This window comes from Pleurodeles waltl, chromosome 8, assembly GCF_031143425.1.
Source record: "Pleurodeles waltl isolate 20211129_DDA chromosome 8, aPleWal1.hap1.20221129, whole genome shotgun sequence".
NCBI lineage: Eukaryota > Metazoa > Chordata > Amphibia > Caudata > Salamandridae > Pleurodeles > Pleurodeles waltl.
In genome coordinates, this window is record NC_090447.1 from 469,415,596 (window position 1) to 469,431,423 (window position 15,828).

The 15,828-nt window shown below is 43.5% G+C and overlaps 1 protein-coding gene across 1 annotated transcript in view; it reads right to left on the reverse strand.

Annotated features, from left to right (window-relative positions):
* Positions 1 to 15,828, reverse strand: part of LOC138250053 (interleukin-18 receptor 1-like) — a 462,391-nt gene that overhangs the window by 293,641 nt on the left and 152,922 nt on the right. The gene's annotated exons all lie outside the window — the stretch shown is intronic.

Below are 15,828 nucleotides of genomic sequence, written 5' to 3' on the forward strand. Positions count from 1 at the left end.
CTGCAAGAGTATTTCTAAAGCCCATACCTTGATGGGAAGCAATATTGTGCCGTGTGACAAGCTGGGAGATATTTTCTTTGGGGAGCAATAGAAGTTTCATGGATGACAATTCACCAAGATGTAAGTGGTGGCGGAAGTGACATCACACGACATTCCATCTTTACTTTTACTCACACACACACAAGCTTACACATGCACACGCATTCACTCATACACACTCTCTCCCTCACATAAACACACTCTCACCCGCAAGCACGCACACAATGTACATTTAACAGTGTTTTTTACTTACCTCAGCTACCAAAGAGGTTAATATTATAGGTAACTGTACTCCATTTTTTATGACACTAATAGTGAATAATATATTATTCATTATTTAAAGCAGGGAAGTGGAGCCCAAGAGCAACGTCCATAAGGACGAGCTGTCCCTGTGTTCCAGGCAATGATTTTGTGACCTCTAAGGCTAGGGGTCCCAGAAGCAGTGCCATGGGTCGCAAGGGTCTAGCTGGGGGTCGCAACTGCGACCCCTGGCAACCCCTAAATGACATCAATGAGAAGTTTAGGTACAATAAATGATGAGGACGGCTCCCAGCAGCAGAAACAGACGCTGCAGAACTTGGGAGGAGAGTCGACATGTGTCGATGAGGTGCACCTCATGTACAAAAGTGTTTCTTTCTGTCTCTCTCTCAGTCTTTCCTTCGTTCTTGTAGGTTTGCAGTTGCAAAGACTGCGATTTGCAAAAACTGAAGGAAGGGTCATTGCCTGTTAAAGACAAACTTAGAAACCTACGGTTTGTTGTTAGGAAAGTATCAATTGAAATTCATGAGCAAACAATGGATTTTCTTGTTAGGAAAAAAAATCCATGCATTTTTTGTAGCCATTTATTTAACAAATTTGAGCTAAATCCTCTTGGGTATTTAACCCACTACCTAGGACAGGCAGTGATTGGGGACGAGGCAGGTGCCTGCTGGTTTCATAGGCAGTTTACTAAGAGGTCGTACTAGACAAGAATTCATGACATTTACCTGTCCTTTATGCCTGACGGTGTATACCAATTTTAATCGATGCCCCTCAACTTGGCATTTGCGGCTCATTACTTCAAACAATTATGGCCAAATTATTCATGGAGTAAATAATGTGGTAGCATTTCAGATGACATCTGGATCTGTGGTAGCACTAATGTGGAGCATGATGAAGCAGTGGAAGAAAATGTATAGATATTAGAAAATGTAAGGGTGATATTAGAGCTGACAAGTATTTGCTTTCATGAAATGCAGTATCAGAGGCATTTGGTCTTGGGTGGGGGTATTAAACCTAAACAGGTTACTGCAACCAGTGGGTCTTCTCCGAGCAAAAGGGGTCAATAAATACATGTATGTTGAACGTTGGGAGTTCTATGCCAAACGCTCACATGTTTTGTGATAAATGCAAAATGTTTCAAGCCAATTTTAAAGTGAGAGACACAGGAGACAACCATAATGCTCACACTGTGGTCATTTATACTGCCTTTGCCACATTACTTCATCAGTGCTGGTCCACTGTCCTCTGTGGCCCGAGTCTGAGAAATGGTATATTAAGAAAGGCACTCTTTATGAAACTATTTCAAACAAATCCGATTTATTCATGAATTCTTGGAAGTTTCAGATGTGAGAGAATATTATGTAAGGGAGAATTCCTCTTTGAGCACGGTTGAATTGGTTTCCTCCTTCACATTTACAGAACATTTTTTTAAAAATTGTTTTACATTTTGCTTCATTATTTATATACACTTTATTAATTTGTTGATAGTCTCTAATTTTGTAATCAGTCACAGACACCCTGATATGTCTTTACGGACCCCACGGACTCCCTGGGCCACTGGTTAAGAAACTTTGGTGTAGGAAATATACCCGGCGTTATTGACATCTGTGGGCTACAACACCTATTATGCTATCCACAGGGTTGGCCTGTAAAGCATGGCATTAGGCATACCATGTGGAGTCTGACTGCAACAGTTTCAAAACCTACTGTCAAACCTGTCAAAATGCCCTTTTTATGGGCATGAAATCCTGCTTTTAAATGTTGATAGGTCACCCCCTAAGTACATCTTGTTGCTACAAGGTAAGGCGCTTGTTATTTAGAGCAGAACATGTGAAAAATGAAAGTTGGCTAGTTCCTCCAGTGACTAGACTTCATATGCTATTTTCACTGGCAGTGGTGTAGATGGATCCTAGAAAACATGAAAATACAGATTATAGATTTTAATCCATAACCTTTGAAAAGAAACAGCTAAAATCATTCCAGATCCTTTTTTTAAATATTTATTAAAATTCAATCTAATGATAAAGTTGGATTTTCTATAATTATTTACAAAAGATAACTTTTAGAAAGCTACCTTTTATCAGTCTGAATCTCAAGTAGGAAAATTAATATTAGCCTATTGACAGCTATATGCCAGTGCTTGCCTTAATGCAGAGTTGAAACTGCTTCCAGAGTGAGAACAATGGCCTTGGTGTGGTCAAGTGTTTTTCTTCTCCTTGCAGGAAGACCAGTCAGGGTATACCCAGGAACTTCATTAACTTATAAAGGGGCCTGACATTTTACAAGTAAATGCAAGATGAGACCTGGAGAAGTCAGCTTTTTGTTCCCCCTAGCTAGGTTGGCACCAAACCCAATGATAGGGGAGCTAACCCAGAACAGGTTTTGAGTGACCGTACAGGAGAGGAATGCTCACTTCCCTCAGCACCCCATGGGTGAACATGTATGAACAGCTGAAAACACACCACTCTCAACAAGAGACAAAGGGGAAGACTTAAGAAAAGTGGCACTGCACCTAGTGCAGCGCCACTTTCCTTGCACCCCTTAGCGCCCCCTAACTCTACCATGTGTTCTGTATTTAACATACGGTGCACCATGTCGGTAGTAAGGATAATAAAGTCTACATTTTAGACGATAGTTGGCGCTTTGCAGTATTAGCATCAAACAAAAATTTTGATGCCAATTCTGCAAAGCACCCAGAGGCCCATTCAAAACAATGGGAGCCTCATTTTAACACCTGCTCTGAGCAGGCATTAAAAATGCAGACAAAAATGACGCCAAGAAATCTCTTAGATTTCTTTGTGCCATTTTTTTGGGCACCCTAATGGGGTAACGCCCACTCCTTGCATACATTATGCCTGGCGCAGGCATAATGTCGTGCAAGGGCTTACAAAGTGGCAGACTGCATGCATTGCGTCACTTTGTAAATATGGTGTGTCGATTTTAGCCTCTTTGGGCCACATTAGCATTAAAAAAATGACGCTAATGTGGCACAAGGGGGAACTAGGGGCTCTTAAATATACCCCAAAGAGTTTCCCCATCTTGGATGTTCGGAGTGAGATGCACTGTAGAATTTATTCGCTGCAAGACAAATAAGATGTGCCGCAAAGATGAGCGTGGCCCTTGGGAATCTTTTTCTCCTCTGTAGGAATTTTGCCCTTTCTCAAATATTGCCTTCTTTAACTTAGCCCATTTTTTGTTGGCCATAGGGCTCTGAACACTGTACTGCTAGCTGTCAGTGAAGTGCTTGAGCTTTCCCTTCTAAATGTGGTTACATTGGCATACTGCTAATCAGCACATTTCATTTACCATTTTGTTTACATATAAGTTCCTAGTATATGGTACTGCATGCCCTAAGATCCTGTAAACTAAATGCAAGTGGATTGTATAACTTTCTGTGCCACCCACTAAAGTAGCATTATCAAAAATGTCTTCAGGACTGCCCTTGCACCCTGTATGTGCAGTTTTAATCTGCATCTTCTACCTGGCAAAATAAACCTTTACCAGGTCTAAACCTTATTTTTAATACTCATAAGTCACCTCTGACGTAGGATCTAAATGCCCATAGGGAAGGGTCAGGGATATTTAAAAAGCAGGACATTTATATTTAATATTGTCCTTCCAGTGAAAAACCTCCAGCGTCCTTTTTCACTAGAGCAAGGCTTGAGTCTCCATTACATCTCTATGCTACAGATTGAAAACAATTATTGATATCAGTTTGGAAGCAGCTAGAAAAGTGATCCGTGGACTTGATTGAATAGTAATTTAAAATCCAACTTGAGGGTAAAGTCAGATTCTGTTGCGATTTTGACAATGGCACTTTTAGAAAACTTGTCATTTTCTTGCATAACCTGACTGCCTTTCTGCCCATTTCCAATGTCAGCTGAAAGTTAAATGGCTTTTCTGTGGTGAGATGTGAATTGCTCCCAGACAGTGGACAATAGGTTTATGTGACAAGCTATGTGTCCCTCTTTAAGCAGGATGGCTTGAAGGATATGCCTAGTCCCCACCATAAGATTTACATGAGTATGTACCATGGCACTGGCAGATGTAGCTAACACCTAGGCCTTCCTCCCTTTGTCTTCCCAGTCAGCTTGAGTCCAAGCCCAGCGGAAGGGGGGAGATGCCCAAAAATTGGTTTGGAGTGACCACAAGGAAGGATTTCCCATTTCTATAGTGTGAGGAAAGTAGTTTATTAAATAGTGTGGTGGTGCAACGTCGTCATGTTATACACTCATAAGCCCATCTTGGGTCCAGTCAGTCTTGTTAGCAAAACCTTAACTCATCCCTGGGTAGCTATGTCTTTGAGCAGTCAAACTGTTGAATAGGAAAGAAACAGAAAGGAAATTCAACACCAATTTCTAAAATATCTCTTCTTTTTATGAATATGTAGAAGCAAAATGAACAAAATCCATCAAAGGGTTCCTGAGATATAAATTAATGAGCAAATAATAAATCACTGCTTTTCATTCAAAATGCAAAAAAGCATTGGTACTACTGTGTTTAGTGGTTATGTTAAAAACTTTTGAAAACGTTTATACATTTGTGTTTGTCTGCTCCGACCCACTTTGGGCAACCAACTCCAGCATGGATAGAGCAACAGTGACCCATGAGGCTTGGAAGGACAGTAACCTTGCTGTCTAAGCAGTTTCCAGCCCAGTTCCAGAACTGCAATAGGCTCAGATCGAGTGATCCTAATGCAAGGGATATGGGCTAATGAACATGCGGAAGGATGCTTAGGATGCTGATCTGGTGATGAGGGTCTTTCTGGGATACCTTTCGGTCCACAGTCATGGTGGGATCTCTTTGGCCACAGGAGTGAATATCCCTCAAAATCCATTTAAGTCTGATCAAAAATCAGTTGTCACTGGTCTACCGGTCTCCAGTTACAGCAAAACCATTGGTTCCCTTTAAGTGAGTTAGTGGCTGTCTTAGGTAACCAAACTACACTCTGACAACTTTCCCAGATCCAGCAGATTTAGGTGTAACTTTTGAGGGTCAGAACTTGGACTCCCAGGCTGCACTTTGGCAACCAATGGAGGTCAGGCAATCTTGGCTATCAATTCACCAAAGTAGGATTCTTCAGCTTCAGCAGAAACTCATACAACTGACTTTTGGAGTCACTTCTTCTATTTGAGGCTCGGGCGACTTTTCCTCAGGCATTTACCACAGGTACAGTCCTCTCTTTTATAGAACAGCAGCAGCAGGTGCATTCCAGTCTTTGGTGCACACGTCCCACTAACAGCAGAGCAGTCCTTTTCCAGTTGTCTCTCCAGCACAGATATGATCTGATCTCTGGCTAGAGTGCCACTGTTATCACCAGAACTTGCTTTCAGTGGATGTGGTGATTACTAGCCAATGGGCTACCAGGTCTCCTCCTGCCTGATGACAAAACTTCCTGCAAAGCGCAGAATCTAGCTTTCCAGAATGCAATATTCTGCCCACTCCCAGGACGGCAGGACCCCTGTCTTTGTGTGTGGAGTTCGGTAGCCCACCATAGACATGTGGTTACCTAAGGGCTACATGCCCATGGTGAAACACGTTTAGCAACTGTTTCCCACTCTCTGTTCCTGATGCCAACCTGTCTACTAAAACAAAAAGGCAGCCCCTCTTGTATGTGTCTATCATATGCCCTTCAAAGACAGCTTCTCCTTTGAAGCCTGCCTTTTGGGCTCACACTCTTGTTGCCCTTACTACCAGGGAGAGGTAACACAGCTTCTAAATTCAGGCCCTTTTGTGTTCCCACCTGAGAGTCATACACACCTGCCCCCAGAAAAACACAAGGCTTTCTTGTGGCCAGGAACTGTAAATGGTCACTGGAAACCTTTGTGCAACAGAGTAGCAACATTTTAGAGCTGCCCTTTACTTAAATGCTACATTAAATTTGACTTGAGCATCAAGTTGGCTTTAATGCAACAATTCTTTCGATACCTTGAAGTACCAATGGTAAATCTGTCAGCCTTAGCGTGATATTCCACACAACTTTTTGCCTTCCTTTTCCATTTTCTCCTGATCTCAATTTTGCTGACATTATAACTCTGTGCTCTTTACACCGGCGGACCAGTGCCAAAGTTCACATGCTCACTCCTTAAACCATGGTAATATTGGCTTAGCCCCAATTAGCATATTTAATTTACTTATAAGCCTCTAGTAAAGTGGAGCTACATGTACTCAGGGCCTGCAAATTAAACACTAACAGGTGACCTGTAGCACTGACTGTATCACCCACTTAGGTAACCATTTAAACATTTCTCAGGCCTGCCATTGCAGAGCCCTTGTGTGCAGTTTTAAACTGTCCTTTTGACCTGGCAAATAAACCTTTTGCCATGCTCAAAATGCTCCTTTATAATACATATAGGTCATTCATATGGTAGGCCCTAGACAACCCAGGAGGCAGGGTCTAATGTATATAAAAAGTAGTACATGCACTTTTACGTTTTGCATGTACTGTTAGTGGAAAACTCTTAAATTCTTTTTTCACTACTTCAAGGCCTATGTCTCCTATAGGATAACATTGGAGTTGCCTTATTATGTTTTATAAGCATCATTTTCCAATGGAAAGAGATAATCCGTTTCTGTTTAATGTTTCTGGAATCCTAACTAATGATGAAGGTTTTAAAGTACAGTTTTGAAAAGGCCACTTTTAGAAAGTTGACATTTTATTGCCTTAGCCATTCGGTGCCTGTGGCCTGTCTCTGGCCACATGATTGGGTGTAGATGGCAGTTGGGCTTTGTGCATTCCTCCTAGACAACCACACACAATGGAAGCATAGTTGTGACTGTATAGGCCATCACTTGAAGGATGGGAGGGTGGAGTTGGGCCCAGCCTCACTTACACCTTAATAGGGGGTGTCATGTCTCCACACAAAGAGACCTACATGCCTACATTGTCACATCAGACAGATTGGAACCAGGGCAGGGGAAGAAAGAATTCCATGAACTTTAAAGCCACTATCTAGAAGCTTCTCCCATTTCCCTTAACCAGGGCTCTAGTATACAAAAGAAGGACATCAGGCACCACTACTTCAGTACACTTATGGACCTGTGAATACTCTGCCAGGATCAAGGCCTGCTGTGCTGCAGCTGTAAGGACTGCCACTCTGCTTTCTTTTGTAAATTAGGCTCTATTTTTCTAACCTTAACCTGGTGCGGGATCTTTTGTGCAGTGAGTTCCCTGTTTCACTGTTGAAATGTATCACATACTTTACACATTGTCTCTAAGTTAAGGTTGACTGCTGTGTACCAACCTACTAGGGGTTGAGCACAGATTAATTTGGGGTTTTGTTTATGCCTTACCCTGACTAGGATTGCAGTTGCTCATTGCCCAGAGCTCACACCCAATTCAGCCAGTAACTCAGTTTCCAGCACCCCACATTAGTAGTGCCATTCAGAAGTAAGCACAGTTGAGTGATCAGCATTTAACCCTGCCCTATCCAATGAAGCTACTAGCCTTTCCACTATGAAAATCACATGAGTGATTTATATATATTGAAGGAGGCAGTCTGGGCTTTGTTGTTACTTTAAATGGCAAAGTTAATTGAGATAGCAGTTCAAAAACTGCTCTGCCAACTGTCAGGACTCCGGGTGAAGACTGTTGGAACTCCAGGTGGAGCACCCCTTGAGGTCACAGAATATCTTCCTATTGATGTAGTGTACTATAGCACAGGAGCAGAGAAAGGCGTATGCAAGGAAAGAACAGCTATAGCTGGAGCGCAGGATAGTGAAGGCAGAGCAGCCTTAGCGTGAACAACAGAGAACAAACTAATAACGAACAACACATTGTTTACCAATAAGGTTATACATAGGTAAGTGTTAAGCCTGACAGCCTTAGAGTGGTCACCCCTAACTTTTTGCCTGCCTCCCTCTATTTTTTAGATACTGTTTTTGCTGGATTTAAGACTCTGCACACCTTACCATTGCTCACCAGTGCTGAAGTGCATATGCTCTCTCCTTAAACATGATAACATTGGATCATATTCAATTGGGTTATTTAATTTACGTATAAGTCCCTAGTAAAGTGCACTATATGTGCCCACGGCCTGTAGATTAAATGCTTCTAGTGGGCCTGTAGCACTGATTATGCCACCCATTTAAGTGGCTCCTTAACCTTGTCTCAGGCCTGCCATTGCAAGGCCTGTGTGTGCAGTTTCACTTCCAATTCAACTTGGCATTTAAAAGTACTTGCCAAGCCTAAAACACCCCTTTTTCTACATATAAGTCACCCCTAAGGTATGCCCTAAGTAACCCGTAGGGCAGGGTGCTGTGTAGGCAGAAGGCAGGACATGTACCTGTGTAGTTTACATGTCCTTGTATTGTAAAACTCCTAAATTCATTTTTACACTGCTGTGAGGCCTGCTCCCTTCATAGGCTAACATTGGGGCTACCCTCATATACTGTTTGAGTGGTGGCTGCTGATCTGAAAGGAGTATGAAGGTCATATTTAGTATGACCAGAATTGTGATACACAATCCTGCTGACTGGTGAAGTTGGATTTAATATTACTATTTTTGAAATGCCACTTTAAGAAAGTGAGCATTTCTCTGCACTTGAATCCTTCTGTGCCTTTCAATCCACGTCTGCCTGGGTTCAGTTGACAGCTCCCTTGTGCATTCAGTCAGACACACCCCAAACACAGGATACTCAGGCACACTTGCATACATCTGCATTTTGAATGGGTCTTCCTGGGCTAGGAGGGTGGAGGGCCTGACACTTACATGTCAAAAGACAGTAGCCTGCCCTCACACAAATGAGTGCGACACCCTCTGCTGGGACCCTGGCAGACAGGTTTGAACTGAAGGGGGACCTTGTGCACTTCTAAGCCACTCTTTGAAGTCTCCCCCACTTCAAAGGCACATTTGGGTATTTAAACAGGGCATCTGCCCCTACCAACTCAGATACTTCCTGGAGAAGAGAAGCTGAACCAGAACCTGCATTCTGCCAAGAAGAACTGCTTGGCTGCCCAAAGGACTCACCAAACTGCTTTCTGTGAAGGACTACTGCCTTGATGTTGCCCTGCTACCTTGCTGCTCTCTGGCTGTGGTGAGAAGTGCTCTCCAAGGGCTTGGAAAGAGCTTGCCTTCTGTTCCCTGAAGTCTCAGGACCAAAAATACTTAATCTCTAGAAGAAGGACTCCTTCCTTGTGCGGCGAAAATCGAAGCACAGCTTCCCAGAAATGACGCACAGCCCACATCGCGATGAAAAATTCACCACACACTGAACCGGAACAACGCAGACCGACTTCGCAACGAGAACATCAACGCAGCACCAGCATAGCGACTGGAAATTTGACGCACGGCCCACTGGATCGACGCCCAGCCGAGCTGGAACAACACATCCCGACATCCAGAGAGGTATCAAAGTAGCACCTGCCATGCAGTAGAAATTTCCACGCAATGCCCACCGGATCAACACAGCCCCTGTGACTTTGTCCTGTCAGTGCTGGAAATCCACGCCTCATCACTGGGGCATCCGAAAACCCCGCAACCCAAAGAGTATCCAAGAACGGGCACCGGAAATAGACGCAAAGCTGTCCCTGCGTGAAAACTAAACGATGCATCGCCGTGTGCAGCACGAGAAATCAATGCACACCTCCCTGTTTTCCAAGCATCTCCTCCTCTGCAGTTCTTTGCAGAGATTTTGAACACAAACCAGGTATTTTGTGCTTGAAAGAGACATTGATTGCTTTTTAAAGACTAAAGACACTTTATATCATTTTTACAGTGATATTTTCAACATATATCTATTGCATCTTAATCGTTTTTTGACCTGCATTTTACCAGGTAAATATTATACTTTTTTTAAACACTGTGTGGTGTATTTATGTGGTGCTATGCTGTGTGATCAGTGTAGGGAAAGGTGCGGAAGACATTGTGACGTGAAGGGTTAATTAGTCTGAGCAGTGTAGATAAGCATGCTACATGCAGAAAACTGAACCATATGTGGAAAAGTTCACAATGCCGCTTTCAAGCTTGCTTTCCAACATTCCATAGATAAAATTATCTGTAGTCTGCATGTGCAAGAAGCAGGAAGTATGGGAGAGAGGCAAGCGAAGGTTACTCTAACCCTGAGAAAGAGAGTTCAAGAAAAGGCCAGAAAATAATGACTAGTGAACAACAGGGCAGCCAAGGGACGTGTACTGATAACATAGCTAGAAAATGCAAGAAAAGAATAGAGTCCAAGCTTCATGTTCTTTAAGCACCGAAGCACGGGTGAGTGAATTGAAGCTCTCAGACGGAGTTGTGCAAGCTGCCATCACCCACATCGCTGCCTCCCTGGCTGTGCTGTTCTTAGACTGCGTCGCTCGAGGGAGAAAGAGGTTCGAGTGAGCGGAAGAGGGCTTCCCAGCATTGTGGATAAAGTTAAGTTCCACCCAGGGATGAAAGGCCTTTGTTTCTCTGCTTTATTCCGATTGATCAACATACCAGTGCTATGTCTGTAATCTAATGTATTCTGCTCATTTATATCTGATTTCCTTGAATATCTCAATGCGAGTGAATGCAGTAGCTGAATCTGCATTTCATAAGCAGTCAATTAATGTAGTCTTGTATAGTAAAGCTATATTTAGATTGCTATATTGGTAAACTCTTTACATACATATAAATAGATATTTTATTGCTATTTTCATTCTACTCTGTTGGTCTGCCAAACATATATATATATATATATATATATTTCACTGATCATTCTATTAAACTAATCTGTTTGCATTATTGGCGTGTGGTCCTTCATTGAGTATCCTTATTGACTTATGTTGATCAGATCAGGTGTCAATCACTTGGATAAGACACTGTGCTATTTGAATGATTTATTGCACACATTATTTACACATTGCCTTCTATGTTAAACCTGACTGCTCAGTGCCAAGCTACCAGAGGGTGGGCACAGGATAATTTGGATTTTGTGTGACTTACCCTGACTAGAGTGAGGGTCCTTGCTTGGACAGGGGGTAACCTGACTGCCAACCAGAGACCCCATTTCTAACAGTAAGGCTCAGAACTTCCCACAGTAACAGGGAATGCAAATGTCTCCGTGAAGATTCCTCTTACAGATAATCAACACGCAAGCCCCATAGAAGGGAAGCAGCAAAAGCAATTCTGTCTCTGAGGACTAATAGTTCACTTACCAGACACAATAGCCCAAGAGGTAAATACAGAACAAGCGCTAGAAAAGAGCCTAAGAACTGTAGCTAATATTTCAGGACCAGGTTATGCAAGGAACAAAACTGGAGAACAGGCAAATCATACATGGATTCTAGGAAACTGTAAAAAGCACAAGACTTGACATCAAGAGAAGCACAGGACTTGACATCAAGAGAGGCACAAGACTTGAACATCAAGAGAACTAATGCAAGGCATACAAGGATTCTAGGAAACTGTATAAGCACAAGACTTGATCTCCAACAGAATTAATGCAAGGTGAGAAACTGGAGAACAGATAAGTCATACAACAGGATTCTAAGAAACTGTAACAAGCTAGAGACTTGAACTTCAAGAACTAGAGACTGAAAAAAAAGAATCATAGAGAAAGAGAACAGAAACTAGGCAAAATCTAAGACACAAATGAGAAATTACAGGAGTTAAGGTAGAAGTAAAAGGAATAAGTAATTTGAAAAAAATAGCAGGAACAGAAGGAAAGAACTAAGAACAATTAGAAAAGGAGCATTTCAAGGGCTGCACCAAGGTTACAAAAAGGCAGACAAAAAAAGCAAAGGCAAGCAGGGCTGGGGAAATATGTAGCAGGCTGCACAGGACCAGGACACAGCAAACAAGGATGGCAAAAATCTGTAGCAGACTGCACAAGAGCAGGACACAGCAACAGGACTGGCAACATCTGCAGCAGGCTGCACAGGAAAAGGACACATCAAACTGGGCTGTTAAGAATCTGAAGTAGGCAGCACAGAAACAGGGCACAACAATCAGGGCTGGGAAAAGTCTGTAGCAGGTTGTACAGAAACAGAGCACAGCATAGAGGGCTGGAAATATGTGTGGCAGGCTGCACAGGAAGAGGGCAAGGCAAAAAGGGCTGAGGCAAACAGGAACAGATTTGGAAAACAAACCAACAAGAGGTCCAGTACACCGAGGAACAAACTACAATGCATGAACAGCAAGCTTCAGAAAATATCAGCTTATAAGCAGTTCCAGGCAGCTGCAAGCCCAGCACGGAGTCACATTGCTGGACTCCACAAGACTGATCACAGGTGTGTGTGATTCCAGTCTCTCCCAAGCCCTGGAGGAGAGAAACCAGTACAAAGGTACAACAGGACTATTCCCATAGGAAGCAATGTACAGTCAGTGCAGTATGGGTCATGAATTCGAAGGAAACAAATGTAGTTTTCAGTATGTTGGAAAATGGGTTATTGGTAAGGGCAGGTAGGTACCTACACTTAGCAATAGGCCACCAACCTCCACTAAGGTCCAGTTAGGTCTCAGTAAATTAACCCCAGCTCAACCCTTGGTAGCTTGGCAACAAGCTTCAAGGCTTAACTTAGGAGACAGAGTGTAAAGCATTCAAATATCACAAAACAGTATTTAAATAAAACACAGGAAACAGTTTAAAAATCCAAAAACAATTTATAAAAATAGATTATATTTTTATCTTTAAAATGACACCAAAACAAATAAAATCGGAAAAGGGGAACCGGAGATATGAATTTTTAAAGAATATTTTTTTTTTAGCGCCTAGAAACAAAAAGCGCCAATCGGGTCACCTGGTTGCACCTCGACCGGGGCAAAGTCAAAGTTTAAGGCCGACCGCGATGGAGCCCTGCTCGGCTACAGGCCGCAGGAGGCCTCGGTTAAAAGTTTACCTTCACACAATCTCTTTTTCGAAGATTTTCTTCAGCGGGACAAACCTGCCAGTCCAATCGGACCTCCTGGAACCCTTCTCCGGATACGTGATGGTGGAATCCTCAGTGGAGATTTTTACCTTCGGACTTAGTCTCTTTTTCAAGGTGAAAATCCTTCGACCAGGGTAAACCTGGATCTTGATCCAACGTCCCTGGAGCCCTCCTCGGATACGTTGGCTGGAAGGTCCCGGTCAACTTTTTACCTTCGGACTTAGTCTCTTTTTTGGAGATTTTCTTTACCGGGACGAACCAGCAAATCATGCCGGGTCGCGGTTGAGGCAAGCCGGCTAGAGTTGCCGCGGCGGGTCGGTCCCTCTATGGAGCCTTTTTACAAAAGTTCTCCAAACTTCTGAGGCTTCTCCCAGATGTCCTTTTAAGGTTCTTTTCAGGTCCACAGATCACCGCAAGGGTCCAGAAGTTATGAGATGGTCCTTGGGGGGTGCGGACTACAACTCCCAGAATGCACCTGGCGCAAACTCCTTTTTGGCCACTGGGCAGTGGCCAGCTGGTTGATTTCTTCAGGAGTTGGTGCAGGGGACTCTGGATACCAATTTTTCACCTGTAGCAAACAGGGAGTCCCTCCTTGAACCAGTTGAAGCCAGGCAAAGTCCTTCTTGTGGTGAAGCCCAAGTGTGCAGCTGGTGCAGTCCTTCTGAGTGCAGGTTCCAGGTGCAGGCCAGGGGTCCAGCAGGGCAGTCCTTTTTCTCCTTTGGTTCTTCCTTGTTGGAATCTGATGGGGATATGAGGTGTGGGTGCAGGTCTGCTAGTTTTATCCTTGCTCCTGGGTGAAAAGCAGGAGGGTCCTGGTTCTCCAATCAGGTGCAGGGTCCTCCCCCCTGTGATGACCACTTCCTGGGAAGTGTGGCAAAAATCAATCCCAGGAGGCAACATTCTCCAAAAATCCATCATGGCTGAATCTGATTTTTGGAGGTTACATCTGGCTGAGCCCACCCACTGGTGTAATTAAAAATCATAAACACACCCCTCTCCTGCCCTCTCCTAATCTAATCAAGGGGGCACCTAGTTGTCTGGGGTTGCAGGATGTGGGGGTGTTGCTAGTTGCTCCAAATGTCCGTCTCTGATTTTGAAGACCAGTTTGGCAGCCCTCCCCCATCCTGCCTCACCTTCTGCTGAGTGGAGATTCCCTCCCACAGGCACATTCCTTTGTGTGAAGCCAGGCCACTTCACACCTCATCAAGGTAGCCTGGCTAGGCTGCTAGAGGCTGGCCAATCAGAGCACAGCAGCAAAAACAATGCAGGGCTGAAATTGGCAACTTTTCAGGTAAAGTTTAAATCTCTTTACCTGAACAAGTTATATTAAATCCAACAAATGGAAGTTGTGGGATTTATTACAACAATTAATTTGATACCAAACTCTTGGTATGCATCATTTAAGGAGACTTTAAAAATGTAAATAAAGTCTCCCCATTCTGGCCTATGAAGGCCATTTACTACTATGAGGGAAAAACGAATTTGGCTGTTTTTACCTCACCAGGGCTTATAAAACTATTTTTATAAGGTCCCTGCTTATAGTTACATGGCACCCAGCCCTAGGGGAACATAGGGCACACCTTAGGGGTGACTTATGTGTAAAAATAAGGTAGTTTAAGACTTTGGAAATACTTTTAATTCCAAAGTCGAATTTACGTATAACTTTAATTTAAAAGCAGCCAGCAAGGCAGGCCTGCCTTAAAAATTACACTGGGCACCTCAGCAGTGCACCTATGGGTGCTCCACCTATGCTGTGGTCCCTAAACCTACATGCCCTACCATATACTAGGGACTTATAGGTAGGTTAACTTAGCCAATTATAATTAGCCTAATTTTTATATCCATTTTACACAGAGCACAGGCCCTGGGACTGGTTAGCAGTACCCAGGGCACCATCAGGGTCAGGAAAACACCAGCAAAAAGTGGAAAATGGGGGCAAAAAGTTAGGGGGCCTCTGCAATCAGCCCTGTTTTCTCACACAGTAGCAAAAAATATCGAAATAGGAAGCAAGTAGGAGCCATAAAGGGTCTCTGGATGGGTTTTCATGATTCCCAGGCTGTAGATGATCTGTGTACAGCACCCACCAGAGGCAGAACGATGGAGCCGTGACACCAACCAGTAATTGCAGGCTGGTTGTCATGCTTTGCTTTATCACACTTGTGGTGGCACTGTAAGTGTGGCAGTCCTCAAAGGCCCTGGGTATCTCTGGGACAATATACTAGGGGTATACATCAAAGTTAACACAGGCCAATTCCAGGTAAGCCAATCAGATATACAGGTTTTAAGGATCACAACACTAGCACTGAGGCCTGCACACTCTCAGAGAAATATAAATAGCAGCATCCGCCCAAAATGCTGGGGGTGATCATGGAAAAAGAGGCATTGCCTTACACATAGCCACACATCTGGGTGGGGACAGGGAGCTCTGCTCCAAGTAAAAAAAGTGTTGTCATGTTGGAATTAGGTAGAGAGGGGCACTGTGGGATAATTTAGAGTGACTGAAATAAGAAGTGATGCAAAACTGGATTGTGTCACCCCAGGGAACTTTCACCCCTTTGGTTAGGGAGAGGCTAGGGAGAGGCCAGGAGTTTCCCCACCCACAGGCTGGTACTAGGTATTAATTTGGCATATCCAGTACCCTCCTCAGATCATTTCTGCACCTGTGAAAGAACAGAAGAGAGCAGGATTTGCTGACA